Here is a 20,870-nt window from a genome sequence, read left to right as displayed (position 1 = left end):
CCCATTTGAACATTATACTTCTGTAAAACACTGAGACAAGTTGTCACAGCGGATACATACACTATTTCAAACTTGAAAAAAGGTCTGCAACTTAATGTACAGAGCATCCATCCATCCATTTTCTACCGCTTGTCACATTGCAGTTTGACCAAATTCAACAAAGGCTAGTTTCATTAAAAATAAGAGGCAGGCAGTACTACAGGCAGTGCTAAATTCATTAGCGCAAGCTCAATTTCACACTCTGAATTAAGGACATTAAATCCAAAGAAAGATTAGCTCAAAGTTTTGCAGCAATTAAGACCAACTCTTAACAAAAGCACATCATCATACATTTAAACTAAAATGGGAGTGACCAGAACAGGATTTGGCTGAAGAATAGAATATGTACCTGTGCAAATGCTGGTTGGGAGTGCCTCCTTTTCCTTCACTCTTCTCAGCGTGCGACAGTGTGCGCACACGTCTACAACTGAACACATGAATATACACTACACACACACACATCGTTCAGCTCCTTCCTACTTAAAACACAGCTTATTCCCAGAGTAGGAGTGCGTTCATGTGTGCGAGTCTGCACTGATCCACAAGCTAAATGCAGACCCAAGCAGAAAAGGAGATCTTTCCCAATGATTACCACACTGCACAACTGCTACAACTACCCTCCTTCCACCCTCCACAAGGGAACATCCCGGTCATTGGCACAAGTGGATCAGACCAAGTGTATGTGCAATTTAAAAAAAAAAAAAAAAAAAGAAGCTTTTTTTAATTTTCATGGAATTTTTTGAAATTCAAATGGAACCGACTAGTAATTTAAATATATAAATTATTTGATTTAAAATATAAGTTACATTAATTTGAAAAATATATATCCAAATAAATAAATAATCAAAATTATATTATTATTGCAGCAATACGGAACATACAGACCCTGCACAAACGACTGGCTTGTTTATAATTCCAGGTATTCATGAAAGCGACATCACTCCTGTAACTGTCATTGGTGCATAATGAAGAAGTCCTGTGTTGTTGTGGGTACTGGCTAGCGCTGCGGTGCAAGCAGTGTTATGAGGGATGCCGTTCGGCATGTTAAAGTCAGCAATAACATTTAAAAAGAGCGTTAGACTGTGCTCTTCTTCTTACTTGTACAACCAGAATGCTGCTGCCCGAGTCCTGACTAGAACCAGCAAATACAACCACATTAGTGCAGTGCTTGGGTTACTGCACTGGCTTTCTGTTGCTCAGAGAATAGATTTTAGAACAGCTGTGCTTGTGTGCGAATCCTTTCAAAGTATGTCTGTGACAAGTTAGAGTCATATGAACCATCTCGGGCTCTGAGGACCTCAGGAAGTGGTCTCCTGCTGATGCCCAGAGTTTGGACTAAACATGGTGAGACTGTTTCAGTTTTATATTCCTACAATCTGGAACAGTCTTCCAGAAGATGTGAGACAGGCCTTAATGTTGTTCAGATCCATGCTGAAAACTTTTTTTATTTTTTAAAAACAAAGTATTTTATATACACTTTGTATGTAATTGAATTAATGATTATTCTTATGATTTTATTTGTATTCAAGATTGTATTCACCTAGTAATTCTATGCATGTGTAGAGCAGTTTAATTTGTCTTGCGTATGAATTGTACTCTATAAACAAATTTGCCTTGCCTAACAATATCACCGCCAAGCACTTGTTGCAGGTTGGTGAGTCTGCATTCATTTAGCATGGAAATTGAGCACCGATATCTACTGCTTTTTTGGTCTGGTAACTACTGTTTACCTTGGCACCGGTGCTATTATGGAACCGGGTTTGAGTCAAAGTGAGGAAGGACTTGCTTTTTTCAACCTGCTAAGCTAACTGCAGTCATGCTAAAAACAACTCAATTTTTAGTTCCTAATGCCACAGCGGACACGGTCTAGAGTAGATTTACCCAACAGTAGCTGATTTTGGGAAGCTTAACCAAAATGGCCAAATAATACTTGTTTCAACTAAGTATTTTCTATTTAACTGTTCAATTCAGACATTATGCTTCTATTTAATGAAAAAGTACTAAAAAAATAGCATAAGTGACAGTGACCACACTGTTTGATTAAATGATAAATGATAAATGGGTTGTACTTGTATAGCGCTTTTCTACCTTCAAGGTACTCAAAGCGCTTTGACACTACTTCCACATTTACCCATTCACACACACATTCACACACTGATGGAAGGAGCTGCCATGCAAGGCGCTAACCAGCACCCATCAGGAGAAAGGGTGAAGTGTCTTGCTCAGGACACAGCGGACATGACGAGGTTGGTACTAGGTGGGGATTGAACCAGGGACCCTCGGGTCGCGCACGGCCACTCTTCCACTGCGCCACGCCGTCCCATTAGAGGTCTGCTTCGTAAATAAAGTACTAATATTTTGCTCGTCATATAAATACAATATACAGCAAAGCTCAAAAAGCTCAACTAGCCTTTCTTTTTGACAAAGTAGCACTCATGGTGACGACAGTTGGAGAGCATTGGTCTAGGGAAAAGAAAAACGCAACCAAAAAAGGCTCGAGTATTACCTCTTCTTGACTGGACAATAACTGAAGGCAGAGCTGGAGAGCAGCACTAGTTTCACTGGAAAGCTTGCTGGTGTCTTTTGCTTTCAGTAGAAGTGGTGCAGGCAACGCTGACAAAGGGGAAAAATATCAAAGAAGTTTAAATGTCTTATTCCTTAATTCACAATTTCAAGATTCTGGACATTCACCACAATTCTCCTCATTCTTCACCATGGATAGGAAAACGGACACCTCACTCTCCAGTTTGTCCTGGCAAGCACTGGCGGCCTACAGCATGAGTAAGAGGCGCAGATTGAGTACTGAACAGAATGGCTGGCGCTCCGTCATCAGCCTATTAGTTTTAATCTTACTTGCAGAGCTTGAGTTATGTTGATTGTTGTAATGTCGCGCTCTGTGACCGCATCTTCCATGAGTTCTTGCTGGGTGCAGTGGTGAGTGCTATAAGAGGAATGTGCCTCAAAAGCATCCAACCATCTCTAGGATTAGAATTTGTTGTCATATTGACACTCACAGTGCATCAAAATGAGCCGACTTGACACAAAAAGGAATGGTGGCTCACTTTTCGCATTGCTACAGAGTCCATCTTTGAGGGCACCTTAAAACAGAGTGCAGAATCATCAGCACACCTGAGCATGAAGAAGCAATTATCCCACGGTTTAATCTGGAATCACAAAAATATATTTCATCATCAAGAAAAAACTTGCACAAATCTGTAACAGAAGGGACACAAATGCATATGCACATACAGTGCAGGCCAAAGGTTTGGACACACCTTCTCATTCAATGTGTTCTATTTTCATGACTATTTACATTGTAGATTGTCACTGACAGCATCAAAACTATGAATGAACACATGTGGAGTTGTGTACTTAACAAAAAAAGGTAAAATAACTGAAAGCATGTTTAATATTCTAGTTTCTTCAAAATAGTCACTCTTTTCTCTTGATGAGCTTCAAGAGGTAGTTACCTGAAATGGTTTTCACTTCACAGGTGTCATAGTTTTGATTCCTTCAGTGACAATCTACAATGTAAACAGTCATGAAAATAAAGAAAATGCATTGAAATGAGAAGGTGTCTCCAAACGTTTGGCCTGTACTGTATATGTACTAGGAATACAGGAGGATATAAGCTCCACTGCGTACCATGCAATCAGCTTGTGCTAAAGATTTGCAGCCCTGTTTTCTTACACCAGCCACTGACTCAGCCCTGGAAAGAAACACAATGAAGGTGCAATATGTTAACAATGTAACTGTACATTTTACCACTAAATGCAATCCAATTTTAGCTTTCTAGTGTGCGTTAATTGGAAACTTGTTCCACATACTGTAGCAATCATGACACTCCCAGCATGCTTTATTACAGCACCAAAAAAAACAACAATGCATTAGGAAAATGATCTCACTTTCTGTGGTACCAGGAGACAGTTCCGTCCTCAATTACCACCCAGTTGAGACGCCACCCAAGAAAGCGTGAACTCTGAGGCAGAAATATACACAGCAATGAATACGATATATTTTTTCCTGTGAAATTATATTATATAAAATGAATAGAAAAGTGTATGAACTTAATGAACCTTTGTATACTGCACACAATCAGTTTTATTTAGGCACATTATATAACATATCTTCCGCGGTCTGAGCAGGAACATCGCTCTACATGCTGAGAGGTAAGGAACACACTTTGATATCTGGGTACCTTCCAGAGAGGGCCTTCAATCTTCTTCACCCGGCTGCTCCCATCCTTTGTTCGAAAGGGGAAAACAAACATTTGTCAGATGAGCGGACAGGCAAGCAGCATTGTTATCTGTATTATTTTAACTGAGGACTCAGTGGGGCTAGTCAAAGTGTTGGTTTTGTCTGAACAAGGGAGCAGGTGTCGGTCACAGATGGAGTGAAAGGGGACATACAAAAATGAAACAACAACAATGGCACCATTAGGTGCCAGAAGTTTAAATATGTGCCAGAAATGACACACAAATGTCAATCACTGTTCAGTCACCTTTTCTTGATGTGCTTTTAGAACCCCCTTTAGATCGTCATCACGTACCAAGTCCAATGATGTTTGCTCTGTGACAAAGCATCATTTAATTGTACTTCAGGACTATAGCAAAATAAAACAATTATAAATTCAACCATGCATACAGTAAGTACCTTTGCTATTTCTGACCGTGGGGCAAGCGCCACATCCGAGCAGTTTTATTATGCACTGCTTGTGCCCTCTGTAGGCAGCACAGTGTAATGGTGTGTTTCCCACTGAATCCTTGCAGTGAACATCCACAACCTCCTTTCCACTGAGCTAAGGGGGACATGAAGCATATTTATCACACTAAATATTAGTCACGGCACATTCCCTTAGCTGCAAAAATTGCCTCTTAAAAAAGAATGTGAGAACAATATTAACAACGTAGTCACGGTCAGAAGTTTACATACACTTGTAAAGAACATAATGTCATGGCTGTCTTGAGTTTCCAATAATTTCTACAACTCTTATTTTTTGTGATAGAGTGATTGGAGAACATACTTTTTTGTCACAAAAAACATTCATGAAGTTTGGTTCTTTTATGAATTTATTATGAGTCTACTGAAAATGTGACCAAATCAGTTGGGTCAAAAGTATATGTTAATGTCAGCAATGTTAATATTTGGTTACATGTTCCTTGGCAAGTTTCACTGCAATAAGGCGCTTTTGGTAGCCATCCACAAGCTTCTGGTTGAATTTTTGACCACTCCTCTTGACAAAATTGGTACAGTTCAGCTAAATTTGTTGGTGTTCTGACATGGACTTGTTTCTTCAGCATTGTCCACATGTTCTCAATGGGGTTTAAGTCAGGACTTTAGGAAGGCCATTCTAAAACCTTAATTCTAGCCTGATTTAGCCATTCCTTTACCACTTTTGTCGTGTGTTTGGGGGGGTCATTGTTCTGTTGGAACTCCCAACTGCGCCCAAGACCCAACCTCCGGGCTGATGATTTTAGGTTGTCCTGAAGAATTTGAAGGTAATCCTCCTTTTTCATTGTCCAATTTACTCTCTGTAAAGCACCAGTTCCATTGGCAGCAAAACAGGCCCAGAGCATATTATTACCATCACCATGCTTGGCGGTAGGTTTAGTGTTCCTGGGATTAAAAGCCTCAACTTTGCTCCTCCAAACATATTGCTGGGTATTGTGGCCAAACAGCTCAATTTTTGTTTCATCTGACCACAGAACTTTCCTCTAGAAGGTCTTATCTTTGTCCATGTGATCAGCAGCAAACTTTAGACGAGCCTTAAGGTGTCGCTTCTGGAGCAAGGGCTTCCTTCCTGCATGGTAGCCTCTCAGTTCATGGCGATTCAAAACGCGCTTGACTCTGGACACTGACACCTGTGTTCCAGCAGCTTCCAATTCATTGCAGACCTGCTTTTTGGTGGTTCTTGGGTGACTCTTGATCATCCTGACAAATTTTTTCTCAGCAGCAGGTGATACCTTGCGTTTTCTTCCTGATCGGGCAGTGACAAAACTGTGCCATGCACATTATACTTAGAAACAATTGTATAATGTCTCAAGTTATCATTACGTATATGTATTGTTGCATTTAAACAACTGTATTGTTGATAATAAAGGTAAATTATTGGTATTGTTCATTATCAATAGCGCTATTTCTATTGGTATTTGTATTGATCCATTTGTAGTGTAATAATGCTCATTGTCATTTCTGTATTATTTTTTATTTTTCGCTAACTGCTTATTTGCTATTACTTTTACCATCATATTTGTACATGTCATATTTGCTGATGTTGCTCTATTGTTGTTGTTGTTTGCTGTTGTTGTTTTTGTCTCTCTGTCTAATCCCCCTCTTGTCCCCACAATTTCCCCCTCTGTCTTCTTTTTTTTCTCTTTCTATCCCCTCCTGCTCCGGCCCGGCTGGACTAAATGATAATATAAATACATTTAATAAAGTCAAATACAAAGAAGGCAACAAGAGAAGTATCCTACACTTCTCTTTTGTAAAGTAAATCTGAACAGCCGACATGGGCATCTACATCAACTATATGATTTGCCTGAGAAGCTGGACAGGACACAAAAAAAAAAAGAAAAAAAAAAAAAAAAAGAAAAAAAAAAAAAAAAAAAAAGAAACAATTGTCTGCACAGTTGCTCTTGGGACCTTAAGCTGCTTTGAAATGGCTCCAAGTGACTTTCCTGACTTGTTCAAGTCAACGATTAGTTTTTTCTGAGTTTTTCTGACTTTCCTATTGTTGCGTTTGTAACGGAGTCTAATGACTGCATCACATGAACCCCATCTAAATGGGCTCAGAGAAGTCAACAGGTGGCGTCAATCATAATCACTCACATGAAGCTAAGAGGCCATGCCATGAAGCTAATTTGATTTGATTGTAACTTTTCTACATCACCAAAATTGACAATGTATGTTGCTGTATGTATACTTTTGACCCAGCAGATTTGGTCACATTTCCAGTAGACCCATAATAAATTCATAAAATAACCTAACTTCATGAATGTTTTTAGTGACCAACAAGTATGTGCTCCAATCACTCTACCACAAAAAAATAAGAGTTGTAGAAATTATTGGAAACTCAAGACAGTCATGACATTATGTCCTTCACAAGTGTATGTAAACATTTGACCACGACTGTATATTTCAAATGCGTTGCTTTCATGAAGCTAAAGAAAGTAATGAATTATACTAATAAACATAATTACAATTACCTCTTTGAACATGTTAATCGAACTGAGCATTATTCAGCAGCTCTTGGAGATCATGAGATTGTTTATGTGTACCTAATTTTGCGGCCAGTGATCCTTTACTGTCACTTAACGTAGAGTAATAACTAATTTGAAGTTCTTTACCTTCTATTTCATGGAACAATCCACCATTTGCATCAGACGTTTGGCACTCGAGCTGCCAATATTCTTTCTAAACTCAGTGAGTGTGACTCCATGATATTTGTTACCATCACTTCAAAGAAAAATAAAAAATATATTTCAGCTGACTAATTTGACAGAAGCACTTTGACTCTGACCAGCTTGGACAGAGCGGTCACATCTCCCTCTCTGGCAGCCTCCAGAAGCTTCTCTTCTCGACGCCTCGCCTCTCTCCTCTCCGCAGCTGCGGTACAATCGAACAACAGACATTTTAGAATTAGAACAAGTGTCTAAGAGACATTTATTTCACATGCTCTATGGTATAAGCATACCCTCCAGCATGGTAATGATTTCATCATCCTCTGTGACATCCTTCGGGATCTGTGCAGTTCCATTGATTACGGTACGCTGGCAAAGGCGTCATATCGCAGCAGCAACAGAACAATCTCCTGGGGAGGTGACAACATGACAAAATAAAGTCCAACAAAACTGATTCAAAACTTCAGAAATCGAACCACCATCATGCAGAAAAATCACCCATAACCTCAGTTTAGCATGCATAAATGGATTATTTTGATTTTTTTTATGAATTAGGTCCCACCGGATCCCACTCTACTCTATCCCACTCTACTCCTCTCTGAGCTGCCACCTTATCGTGGTAGAGGAGTTTGCGTGTCCCAATGATCCTAGGAGCCATGTTGTCCGGGGTCTTCTATGCCCCCTGGTAGGGTCTCCCAAGACAAACAGGTCCTAGGTGAGGGATCAGACATAGAGCAGCTCGAAGATTTCTATGGAAATACAACAACCGAGACTCAGTTTTCTCTCGCCCGGACGCGTGTCACCGGGCCCCCTCTGGAGCCAGGCCCGGAGTAAGGGCACAATGGCGAGCACCTGGTGGCCGGGCCTGTCCCCATGGGGCCCGGCCGGGCACAGCCCGAAGAGGCAACGTGGGTCCCCCCTCCAATGGGCTCACCACTCATGGGAGGGGCCATAAAGGTTGGGTGCAATGTGAGCTGGGTGGCAGCCGAAGGCAGGGCACTTGGCGGTTTGATCCTCAACTACATAAGCTAGCTCTTGGTACGTGGAATGTCACCTCGCCGGGGGGGAAGGAGCTTGAGCTAGTGCGCGAGGTGGAGAAGTTGGACTCACTTCGACGCACAGCAAGGGCACTGGAACCAGTTACATCGAGAGGGGCTGGACTCTCTTCCACACTGGCGTTGCAAACGGTGAGAGGCAACGGGCTGGGGTAGCAATTCTTGTTGCCCCCCCGGCTCAAAGCCTGCATGTTGGAGTTCAACCCAGTGGACGAGAGAGTAACTTTCCTCCGCCTTCGGGTGGGGGGGACGGCTGGAACCAGTTCTCTCGAGAGGGGCTGGACTCTCTTCCACACTGGCGTTGCAAACGGTGAGAGGCAACGAGCTGGGGTAGCAATTCTTGTTGCCCCCCCGGCTCAAAGCCTGCACGTTGGAGTTCAACCCAGTGGACGAGAGAGTAACTTTCCGACGCCTTCGGGTGGGGGGGACGGGTCCTGACTGTTGTTTGTGCTTACGCACCAAACTGCAGTTCAGAGTACCCACCCTTTTTGGATACACTCGAGGGAGTACTGGAAAGTGCTCCCCCGGGCAGAGGTGGGTAGTAACGCGCTACATTTACTCCGTTACATCTACTTGAGTAACTTTTGGGATAAATTGTACTTCTAAGAGTAGTTTTAATGCAACATACTTTTACTTAAGTATATTTATAGAGAAGGAACGCTACTTTTACTCCGCTACTTTTATCTACATTCAGCTCGCTACTCGCTACTAATTTTTATCGATCTGTTAATGCACGCTTTGTTTGTTTTGGTCTGTCAGACAGACCTTCAAAGTGCCTGCCTTACTGGTGACGTTTCACTTCGTTCCACCAATCAGATGCAGTCACTGGTGACGTTGGACCAATCAAACAGAGCCAAGTGGTCACATGACCTGACTTAAACAAGTTGAAAAACTTATGGGGGTGTTACCATTTAGTGGTCAATTGTACGGAATGTGTACTGTACTGTGCAATCTAATAATAAAAGTTCCAATCAATGAATCAAAAGTGTGAAGGAAAAAAGATACTTTTTTATTCCAACCATACATCCCGTCAAAAGCCTAAAAACTGACCGCACATGAGGACGTTCCTGTCTTCACAATAAAAGTGCCGCTCCATCGCGCCTGCGCTTTCAAAACAAGAGTCTCCGAAAGCCAGCGCAAACAAGCTAGCAAGCTACGGAGTTTGACGCCAATATATTTCTTGTAAAGTGTATAAAAACGAATATGGAAGCTGGACAACTAAGATGCCAAAAACTCACCACTTTCATGTGGTATTAGACAGAAAGGAGGAACTTTTCTTCTCCTCCATTTGAAAACGTGGACGTTATCATCACGACTGATTAAACATGGTGTTTGTTATGGACAAACATAAGGTTGTCCATATATGCACTTGGCACCAGGACATCCTAGGCCGCAGTTCCATGATTGACTTTGTAGTTGTGTCATCGGATTTGCGGCCTCATGTTTTGGACACTCGGGTGAAGAGAGGGGCGGAGCTTTCTACCGATCACCACATGGTGGTGACTTGGCTGCGATGGTGGGAAAGGATGCCGGACAGACGTGGCAGGCCCAAACGCATTGTGAGGGTCTGCTGGGAATGTCTAGCAGAGTCTCCAGTCAGAGAGAGTTCCAATTCCCACCTCCGGAAGAACTTTGAACATGTCACGAGGGAAGTGCTGGACATTGAGTCGAGGCGGCTGATTGGAGCTGTGGCCGCAAGGTAGTTGGTGCCTGTCGTGGCGGTAATCCTAAAACCCGCTGGTGTCCGTCAAGCTGAAGAAAGAGTCCTATCGGGTCCTTTTGGCTCATAGGACTCTGGAGGCAGCGGACAGGTACCGACAGACCAAGCGGTGTGCGGCTTCAGCGGTCGCAAAGGCAAAAACTTGGACATGGGAGAAGTTCGGGGAAGCCATGGAAAACGACTTCTGGACGGCTTCGAAGCCATTCTGGACCACCATCCGCCGCCTCAGGAAGGGGAAGCAGTGCACTGTCAACACCGTGTATGGTGAGCATGGTGTTCTGCTCACCTCGACTGCGGATGTTGTGGATCGGTGGAGTGAATACTTCGAAGACCTCCTTAATCGCACCAAAAAGTCTTCCAATGAGGAAGCAATTCCTGGGGAATCTGTGGTGATCTCTCCTATTTCTGGGGCTGAGGTAGGTAAAAAGCTCCTCGGTGGCAAGGCCCCAGGGGTAGATGAGATCCGCCCGGAGTTCCTTAAGGCTCTGGATGTTGTGAGGATGTCTTGGTTGGCAAGACTCTGCAACATCGCATGGAGATCGTGGGCGGTACCTCTGGATTGGCAGACCGTGGTGGTGGTTCCTCTCTTTAAGAAGGGGCACCGGAGGATGTGTTCCAACTATCGTGGGATCACACTCCTCAGCCTTCCCAGTAAAGTCTATTCAGCTGTACTGGAGAGGAGGCTACGCCGGATAGTCAAACCTCGGATTCAGGAGGAACAGTGCTGTTTTCGTCCTGGTTGTGGAACTGTGGACGAGCTCTATACTCTCGGCAGGGTCCTTGAGGGTGCTTGGGAGTTTGCCCAACCAGTCTACATGTGCTTTGTGGACTTGGAGAAGGCATTCGACCGTGTCCCTCGGGAAGTCCTGTGGGGAGTGCTCAGAGAGTATGGGGTATCGGACTGTCTGATTGTGGCGGTTCGCTCCCAGTACGATCAGTGTCAGAGCTTGGTCCGCATTGCCGGCAGTAAGTCGGACACGTTTCCAGTGAGGGTTGGACTCCGCCAGGGCTGCCCTTTGTAACCGATTCTGTTCATAACTTTTATGGACAGAATTTCTAGGCCCAGTCAGGGCGTTGAGGGGATCCGGTTTGGTGGCTGCAGGATTAGGTCTCTGCTTTTTGCAGATGATGTGGTCCTGATCTGGCCAGGATCTTCAGCTCTCACTGGATCTGTTTGCAGCCGAGTATGAAGCGACTGTGATGAGAATCAGCACCTCCAAATCAGAGTCCATGGTTCTCGCCCGGAAAAGTGTGGAGTGCCATCTCCAGGTTTGGGAGGAGACCCTGCCCCAAGTGGAGGACTTCAAGTACCTCGGAGTCTTATTCACGAGTGAGGGAAGAGTGGATCGTGAGATCGACAGGCGGATCGGTGCGACGTCTTCAGTAATGCGGACGCTGTATCGATCCGTTGTGGTGAAGAAGGAGCTGAGCCGGAAGGCAAAGCTCTCAATTTACCGGTCCATCTACGTTCCCATCCTCACCTATGGTCATGAGCTTTGGGTTATGACCGAAAGGACAAGATCACGGGTACAAGCTGCCGAAATGAGTTTCCTCCGCTGGGTGGCGGGGCTCTCCCTTAGAGATAGGGTGAGAAGCTCTGCCATCCGGGAGGAGCTCAAGGTAAAGCCGCTGCTCCTCCACATCGAAAGGAGCCAGATGAGGTGGTTCGGGCATCTGGTCAGGATGTCACCCGAACGCCTCCCTAGGGAGGTGTTTAGGGCACATCCGACCGGTAGGAGGCCATGGGGAAGACCCAGGACACGTTGGGAAGACTATGTCTCGCGGCTGGCCTGGGAACGCCTCGGGATCCCCCGGGAAGAACTGGACGAAGTGGCTGGGGAGAGGGAAGTCTGGGCTTCCCTGCTTAGGCTGCTGCCCCCACGACCCGACCTCGGATAAGCGGAGGAAGATGAATGGATGGGAGGTCCCACCTTTGCATACCTCATGACAGTTTAAATTTATGAATGGATTACTTTTTTGCAATTAAATTTTCTTTGGGTTTTTTGCAACAAATTAGGTTTGGAATTTGCACCCTTGCATATTAGCGTCTTCTCCCCGTCATCTTTGTTGTAGCAGTGTAGCATGCAAGGACGGGAGTGGAAAAAGTGTCAAAAGATGGAGCTAACTGTTTCAATGACATTCAGACTTTACTTAAATCAATAACGGAGCAGCATCTTCTCATCCGTGGCTCACTAGTGCAACAACAACGCCGGAAATGTGTCCCATGAAAAACCGTCCGACCGGAACTCTCTAATAAAAGGTCTGTGGGTGAATTATGTAAACCCACTACACTGGTAGTTTTTAGCGCTTCCATAGCGAGATATAAGTTAGAACTTTACGCTACTTTATAATAGAAATGGCAACAGCAGAGGGTGTATTTGCCCCATTACAGGAAGATAGTGGAAAAAAAAGAAGCTTATCGACTGCGGCATCGACACAGACTACAGTGGCGGACGTGCGCAAATTTTCAGGACTCTCAAATACACATCAGCAGGTACCAGAAGGTAAGAAAAGTTAGTTTTGCATAATATTGTAAAACAAAACGCCAGATAATATGTCTGCTAATGGGTGCCATTTTGCGTTCCTTATACACACACCATATTAATACTTGTACCTCTGACTATAGTAGCAATCCATCAAGTGGTGCGGCTTCAAAGTCATACTAAAACATTTTGACAGATTTTTGAGTGACGTGTGTAATGTTCTATTTTCTCAATGGAACATTTAAAGTTTTGATGTTTACTGTCATCATACTGCAGTCTACACATATCTCTTATGTGGGAGTACCATCTACTGGTCACACTTATTACACCATGTACCAAATAAAATTGCTTCGAGGACAGTAAGCACAACCAGAATAATGCTGTACATTAGGCGCACTGTCGATTTTTGAGAAAATTTGGATTTTAAGTGTGCCTTAGAGTCTGAAAAATACGGTACCTTGAAGGTAGAAAAGCGCTGAACAAGCATAACCCATTTACCATTTTATTTACTATACGATTCAGGGGCTACGATTCCATTATAAACTGGTTGTTTCTACATTTTCAATTCTAATATTTGACATTATTATATTGCCAAAACATATTACATTTAATTATTCATATGTTTACAAGGCTAAACTCCTTTGGCTAACGATTTATGCAGTGTTGCGTCATTTCCAGTTTTTGGATTTAGTGCGCACAGAATAGTGATAGATTATATATACTGTGTATAATTAATATACAGGTAAAAGCCAGTAAATTAGAATATTTTGAAAAACTTGATTTATTTCAGTAATTGCATTCAAAAGGTGTAACTTGTACATTATATTTATTCATTGCACACAGACTGATGCATTCAAATGTTTATTTCATTTAATTTTGATGATTTGAAGTGGCAAATGAAAATCCAAAATTCCGTGTGTCACAAAATTAGAATATTACTTAAGGCTAATACAAAAAAGGGATTTTTAGAAATGTTGGCCAACTGAAAAGTATGAAAATGAAAAATATGAGCATGTACAATACTCAATACTTGGTTGGAGCTCCTTTTGCCTCAATTACTGCGTTAATGCGGCGTGGCATGGAGTCGATGAGTTTCTGGCACTGCTCAGGTGTTATGAGAGCCCAGGTTGCTCTGATAGTGGCCTTCAACTCTTCTGCGTTTTTGGGTCTGGCATTCTGCATCTTCCTTTTCACAATACCCCACAGATTTTCTATGGGGCTAAGGTCAGGGGAGTTGGCGGGCCAATTTAGAACAGAAATACCATGGTCCGTAAACCAGGCACGGGTAGATTTTGCGCTGTGTGCAGGCGCCAAGTCCTGTTGGAACTTGAAATCTCCATCTCCATAGAGCAGGTCAGCAGCAGGAAGCATGAAGTGCTCTAAAACTTGCTGGTAGACGGCTGCGTTGACCCTGGATCTCAGGAAACAGAGTGGACCGACACCAGCAGATGACATGGCACCCCAAACCATCACCCAACCATGCAAATTTTGCATTTCCTTTGGAAATCGAGGTCCCAGAGTCTGGAGGAAGACAGGAGAGGCACAGGATCCACGTTGCCTGAAGTCTAGTGTAAAGTTTCCACCATCAGTGATGGTTTGGGGTGCCATGTCATCTGCTGGTGTCGGTCCACTCTGTTTCCTGAGATCCAGGGTCAACGCAGCCGTCTACCAGCAAGTTTTAGAGCACTTCATGCTTCCTGCTGCTGACCTGCTCTATGGAGATGGAGATTTCAAGTTCCAACAGGACTTGGCGCCTGCACACAGCGCAAAATCTACCCGTGCCTGGTTTACGGACCATGGTATTTCTGTTCTAAATTGGCTCGCCAACTCCCCTGACCTTAGCCCCATAGAAAATCTGTGGGGTATTGTGAAAAGGAAGATGCAGAATGCCAGACCCAAAAACGCAGAAGAGTTGAAGGCCACTATCAGAGCAACCTGGGCTCTCATAACACCTGAGCAGTGCCAGAAACTCATCGACTCCATGCCACGCCGCATTAACGCAGTAATTGAGGCAAAAGGAGCTCCAACCAAGTATTGAGTATTGTACATGCTCATATTTTCATTTTCATACTTTTCAGTTGGCCAACATTTCTAAAAATCCCTTTTTTGTATTAGCCTTAAGTAATATTCTAATTTTGTGACACACGGAATTTTGGATTTTCATTTGTTGCCACTTCAAATCATCAAAATTAAATGAAATAAACATTTGAATGCATCAGTCTGTGTGCAATGAATAAATATAATGTACAAGTTACACCTTCTGAATGCAATTACTGAAATAAATCAAGTTTTTCAAAATATTCTAATTTACTGGCTTTTACCTGTATATATATATATATATATATATATATATATATATATATATATATATATATACATACATATACACATATACACATACACACACACACACACACACACACACAGTACAGGCCAAAAGTTTGGACACACCTCATTCAATGCGTTTTCTTTATTTTCATGACTATTTACATTGTAGATTGTCACTGAAGGCATCAAAACTATGAATGAAAAAAAGGTGAAATAACTGAACACATGTTCTATATTCTAGTTTCTTCAAAAAAAACACCTTTTGCACTGATTACAGCTTTGCACACTCTTGGCATTCTCTCGATTAGCTTCAAGCACACCTGTGTAGTGAAAAACATTTCAGGTGATTCCCTCTTGAAGCTCATCGAGAGAATGCCAAGAATGTGCAATGCAGTAATCAGAGCAAAGGGTGGCTATTTTGAAGAAACTAGAATATTAAACATGCTTTTAGTTATTTCACCTTTTTTTTGTTAAGTACATAACTCCACGTGTTCATTCATAGTTTTGATGCCTTCAGTGGCAATCTACAATGTAAATAGTCATGAAAACAAAGAAAACGCATTGAATGAGAAGGTGTGTCCACATTTTTGGCCTGTAGTGTATATTCGGACATCACGTAATATGGTTAAGGTTACAAAGAAGTAAAATGACAGCAGCAATGTCTTTTTGTTTACCTTTCTTCCAGTGTGGGATGCTTTATGTAGAGGTGTATCACCCATGTTGTCCTGCACATTCACATCAGCACCTGCCTGCAAATACACAGCGGTATCAAATATAATGAACCAAAAATATAAATAAAAAGGGAGGTTGCCTCACCTTTAATAATTCCTCCACAACATCCGTGTTTCCATGGTAACACGCCACGTGGAGAGGCGTCCATCCCGCGTAGTTTTTGGACTTTGCTTGGAGCCACACAAATGAACGTTGTTCTGTCATTTTACAAGCATCCGGGACGAGTTGTGATAATTTCATAGTGTTTATCTTACATCGACAGTTTAGGTTGAGAGAAGTGTTTTGTTCGACTCTCGACTGAAGAAGCCTACGGACAGGGGAGCGACTACCGTCTTTCGCCCATTCGAGGAGCTGCTGCTGCTCCTCCATGCCCCGCAGTTAGTGAGAGGACTGGCGTCAAATAACTAAATTCAACCAACGGTGATACAAATTAAATAACAAACCAGCAAGAGAACGACAGGAGTTAACTTTCAAAAAGAGGAGGGCGGCAGCCTCGTGAAGCGACATGCTCGGCGATTATTAGCAGGTGTGTGTTCGCAAACTAGCAATAGCAAACCACAGTATACGAATAAAAATCACAACATTAGGACTTACAAGTGACAGTAGTGAACAAATTCTGTTGACGTTCTCCCCCTTTAAAGAGATTTTCTAAACTTAGAGGAGGAAGCCAAACTTAAACGCTGCAATCTGATGACAGCTGTTGGCAGCAGTCACGTGACACCGTGCAGGGGCGGACCCGCGGGGTTTGCGAGCCCCAAAGAAAGGCCCGGTGCGCCAATAATGATACAAATACATTACATTACAAAATAGAATGTAATTAATGTTTTGTTAGTGAACACAGTTTTACATGTTTCACAATTCTAACATTTGGCAACCTTTGACTTTTCCTTTATTTCTTTTGGCATATTTAACATGCAAAATGTTTTTTTTTATGGTGCCATAGTATTATCATGTGTCCCTAAAGCCTATTTACTAGCACCAGATGTAATAAAACTAAATCCCCCTCACCGGTTTGAGCCACTTTTGAGAGAGGTGCTCTGACCTGCCTCATGTCATGTGCTGCAGGGGTACTTTTCCACCATAGACACTAAATGAGTAATATTACTCTTGATTTTAATCATACCTCTACCTCAAAGAACTACTCACCGCCAAATCCTCCACACGACACCTCCGCTCCGGACCGGCTAACCTCCTCCAACCTCCGAGGACAAAGCTACGAACAATGGGAGACCGGGCTTTCTGCTCCGCCGCTCCCAGTCTGTGGAACGCTCTCCCTAACCACCTGAGGGCACCACAGACTGTGGATGCTTTAAAAAAAAGGCTTAAAAGCCCTTCTTTTAAAAAAAAACAAACTTTTTTTTAGATGTGCATACTAGCTGTAGCTATTTGGCTGTTCTAGTTTTTATTTTTATTTATTTCCTTATTATCTTTTTATTTTTATTTGAATACACTGTAGCACTTTGAGATTGTTTACTCAATATAAAGTGCTTTTTACAAATAAAATCTATTATTATTATTATATTCAATACTTATATCTAACATACTTACAGTTTAACACGGGGGTCAGCAACCCGCGACTCTTTAGCGCCGCCCTAGTGGATTCCTGGACCTCTTTCAGAGATGTGTAAAAATGGAAAAAGATGAAGAAAAAAATAATAATTTTGTTGTAATATATTTTCTGTGGGAGAACAAACATGACAAAAACCTTCCTAATTGTTAGAAATCCTACTGTTTATGTTATGCGTGCTTCACTGATGAGAGTATTTGGCGAGCGAGTATTTTGTCCTACTAATTTCAGCGATCCTTGAACTCACCGTAGTTTGTATAACTTTCTCCGATGCTGCCACAGAAAGACGTGTTTCATGCCACTCCTTCTTTGTCTCATTTTGTCCACCAAAATGTTTATGCTGTGCGTGAATGCACAAAGGTGAGCTTTGTTGATGTTATTGATTTGCTGCAGTGCTTATCAGGCATATTTGGTCAATGCATGACTGCAAGCTAATTAATGCTAACATGCTAGAGAGGCTAGCTTTTTTTACATATTGCATCATTATGCCTCATTTGTAGGTATATTTGAGCCCATTTAATTTCCTTTACTTTTGTCCTCTGTATTTAATTTGTCTCATGACACATTATCTGTATGTAATATTGGCTGTATTTCTGTGTTGTTTATGTGCCATGTTGTTCCAGACCATAGCAAACGTTACCCAGCTCGCAAAGATTGTGATAAATCCATTAGAAGAAGACAGTCTGCCATTTCCTTTAACTTGGACACACACATCTATACCTTTGGCCATTCTGAGCCAGTAATTGCCAGAACTTATCTCATCCTGCGAGAAGCCTCCATTTTACTAATGATTTCCAATGTTGCCAAAATGTGTAGAATAAAAATGTAAATACAACATTTCTGTCAACAAAGATTTGCATCAGCCTTTGATAGTAGGCTAATATAGCTAATATAGACACTTACATCATGTGTTGCCTTCATTATAACACTTATATAAGGCTTTTAATTTTCCGTGGCTCCAGACAGATTTTTATTTTTGGTCCAATATGGCTCTTTCAACATTTTGGGTTGCCCACCCCTGCTTTAACAGGATACACCTTGTCAAATGATATGAATCAATCACAACTAGTATTATTGAAGGGGAACTGCATTTTGGGGGGAATTTTTCCTATCATTCACAATCATGAGAGACAAGAACACACACGTCTTTTTTTGGGGAGATTTTAAAGATGATAAAAAAAGCTTGGAAGATGTGGTTAATGGGAGTTAGCGTTGTAGCCTTCAAAGTCCTCTAAAACAACTTCAAAACCCTCCATCAATGTTTTATATACACACTGCAAGTCTATATAATATGTAATAACAGACACGTTCATAACAATATGTAATATGTACAATATTTGCCGTATTTTGATCATTTTAATCGATTCCGGAACTAATTCTTCTGCGCATTTATTTCAGTTTCCATAGCAGCGCACGTCTGACTTCTGGCAGCAACCCCTTCCGGATACAAACACACGAGTGTGTTCTAATCATGGCAGATTCGGTAACAAACAACAAAGACGGCTATTTTTGGATAAATGAGTATTCACAACACGGTGGTACAGGGGTTAGTGCATGTGCCTCACAATACGAAGGTCCTGAGTAGTCCTGGGTTCAATCCCGGGCTCGGGATCTTTCTGTGTGGAGTTTGCATGTTCTCCCCGTGACTGCGTGGGTTCCCTCCGGGTACTCCGGCTTCCTCCCACCTCCAAAGACATGCACCTGGGGATAGGTTGATTGGCAACACTAAATGGTCCCTAGTGTGTGAATGTGAGTGTGAATGTTGTCTGTCTATCTGTGTTGGCCCTGCGATGAGGTGGCGACTTGTCCATGGTGTACCCCGCCTTTCGCCCGAATGCAGGTGAGATAGGCTCCAGCACCCCTCGCAACCCCAAAAAAAGGGACAAGCGGTAGAAAATGGATGGATGGATGGATTTACAACCTTATATTTTTTAATCTGAATTTATGGAGGATGAACTACTGTTTGTAGAAGCGAGTACGAAACAAGAGTGAGACGTTGGAGCAGATGGAAGCCGATTGAGGTAAAAGTGACTCGAAGCTGCAAAATGTGGAACTTGAAGCCAAGCTATTTCGACATAAATGGAGTGCTTACCTAACCTGACACTCGCCAGATCCTTGTAGTTCGCTGAGCTCCACACAAGAATCTGGGATCGAGGGCAATGCAAACTCCTTCAAGAGAGCAAAAAATAGTGAACCAATCAGGATCGCCGGGTGGGATTTCATAGATGTGACGTACCGCCGAAGCGACTGTTTGATTCAAACAACAATGGCGGCACGCAGCAAGGAATCGTGTGCTGACATATTTTCTTTGCACAAACGACATCATACTGACATTGCTGTGTTGTTTCAGTAAAAGTTCTCTAACTTTTCGCTCTGTCGTTATCCAATATGTCGGCTGTTCTGTTTTGGATTTCCCAGCGTCGCTCTCATCAGCATCACAGGTTGATTTCGACGTGAGTGGTTGAAGCAGTATGTCATTCAAGATAAGTGGTTTATCCAATCACATACAATGTTTTTTTTTTACAAGGCCCCACCTTCTAAAATACATCTCCTATTGAGAAGTCCCAGATCCTTGAGTGGAGCTCTGCGAACTACAAGGATCTGGCGAGAGTCAGGTTAGTGCTTACCCATAATAAACCTGAAAATACGACCCTGACCAGCTGGACCAAACAGACAACTGTCCATTGAGTGAGTCACACTTTATATTGATAATGATACACGCAGCACATAACCGTACATTACAGTACATACACTGTCTGGCTAGCTGTGTACAAACAAAACATGAAATGTGGGCTAATACTTTACAGATACTGTAATATGATTATTCATGTTTTTCAGTCAGTACAGATTGGTGTCTAATCGCATTATGTTGTTATGTATTAAAAACTCAAACGCGTTTCGTGCTGACATAGAAGCTAGCTTATCTCTTGCAGTAGTGAGCTTCTACGTCTAATACCGTAGCATACCGATGTGTTACTACGGTAGAAAAATAGTTCCTCAGTGTTTGCTCTTACAATAACAATGTCGCTACAGTTTGGTTATTATACAGGTTACAGAACGTAAATGAAGTATTGGGGACGGTTTTTGAATGCATTTTTAAAGTGATTTAGTGGTAGAATTGATGGCTCCCATTAGCTGCATTGCTAGCCACCAAAAACAAGCCGATTTTTATATGTTAGAAAGCGAAAAAAACTAAAACCTTTTGTCTTCTTGTCTCTTATAAGGATTGTGAACGATAGGCAAAATTAATTTAAAAAAGTGCAGTTCCCCTTTAGGGCTTCAATCAGGCTGATTACAAAATAAACACTAATCAAATATACTGCAAAAGAAGGGACTCATAAAAACGAATTAATATAAATTTATATACAATTACGCAATACTAAAATAAATTCTTATTTATGATAAATAATAATAAAATATGTTTCTTAATAAAATGTCAATAAAATGTAAGTGCAAATGAAAATACAGTTTCAGCACTTTAGTTATATTTTTTGCCCTTAAGATAAAAAGGGCAACAAATATAACTTTCGGGACAGGCTTCTGTTT

At 42.1% G+C, this 20,870-nt stretch overlaps 1 pseudogene; it reads right to left on the bottom strand.

The window, feature by feature from the left end:
• Positions 1 to 16,480, bottom strand: part of LOC133618788 (oxysterol-binding protein-related protein 1-like) — a 46,674-nt pseudogene extending 30,194 nt beyond the window's left edge.
• Positions 16,481 to 20,870: the final 4,390 nt, after the last annotated feature.

The sequence above is a fragment of the Nerophis lumbriciformis genome, linkage group LG19 (assembly GCF_033978685.3).
Source record: "Nerophis lumbriciformis linkage group LG19, RoL_Nlum_v2.1, whole genome shotgun sequence".
NCBI lineage: Eukaryota > Metazoa > Chordata > Actinopteri > Syngnathiformes > Syngnathidae > Nerophis > Nerophis lumbriciformis.
The sequence above is the reverse complement of the archived record's forward strand: the minus strand, read 5'-3'. Positions and strand labels throughout refer to the sequence as shown.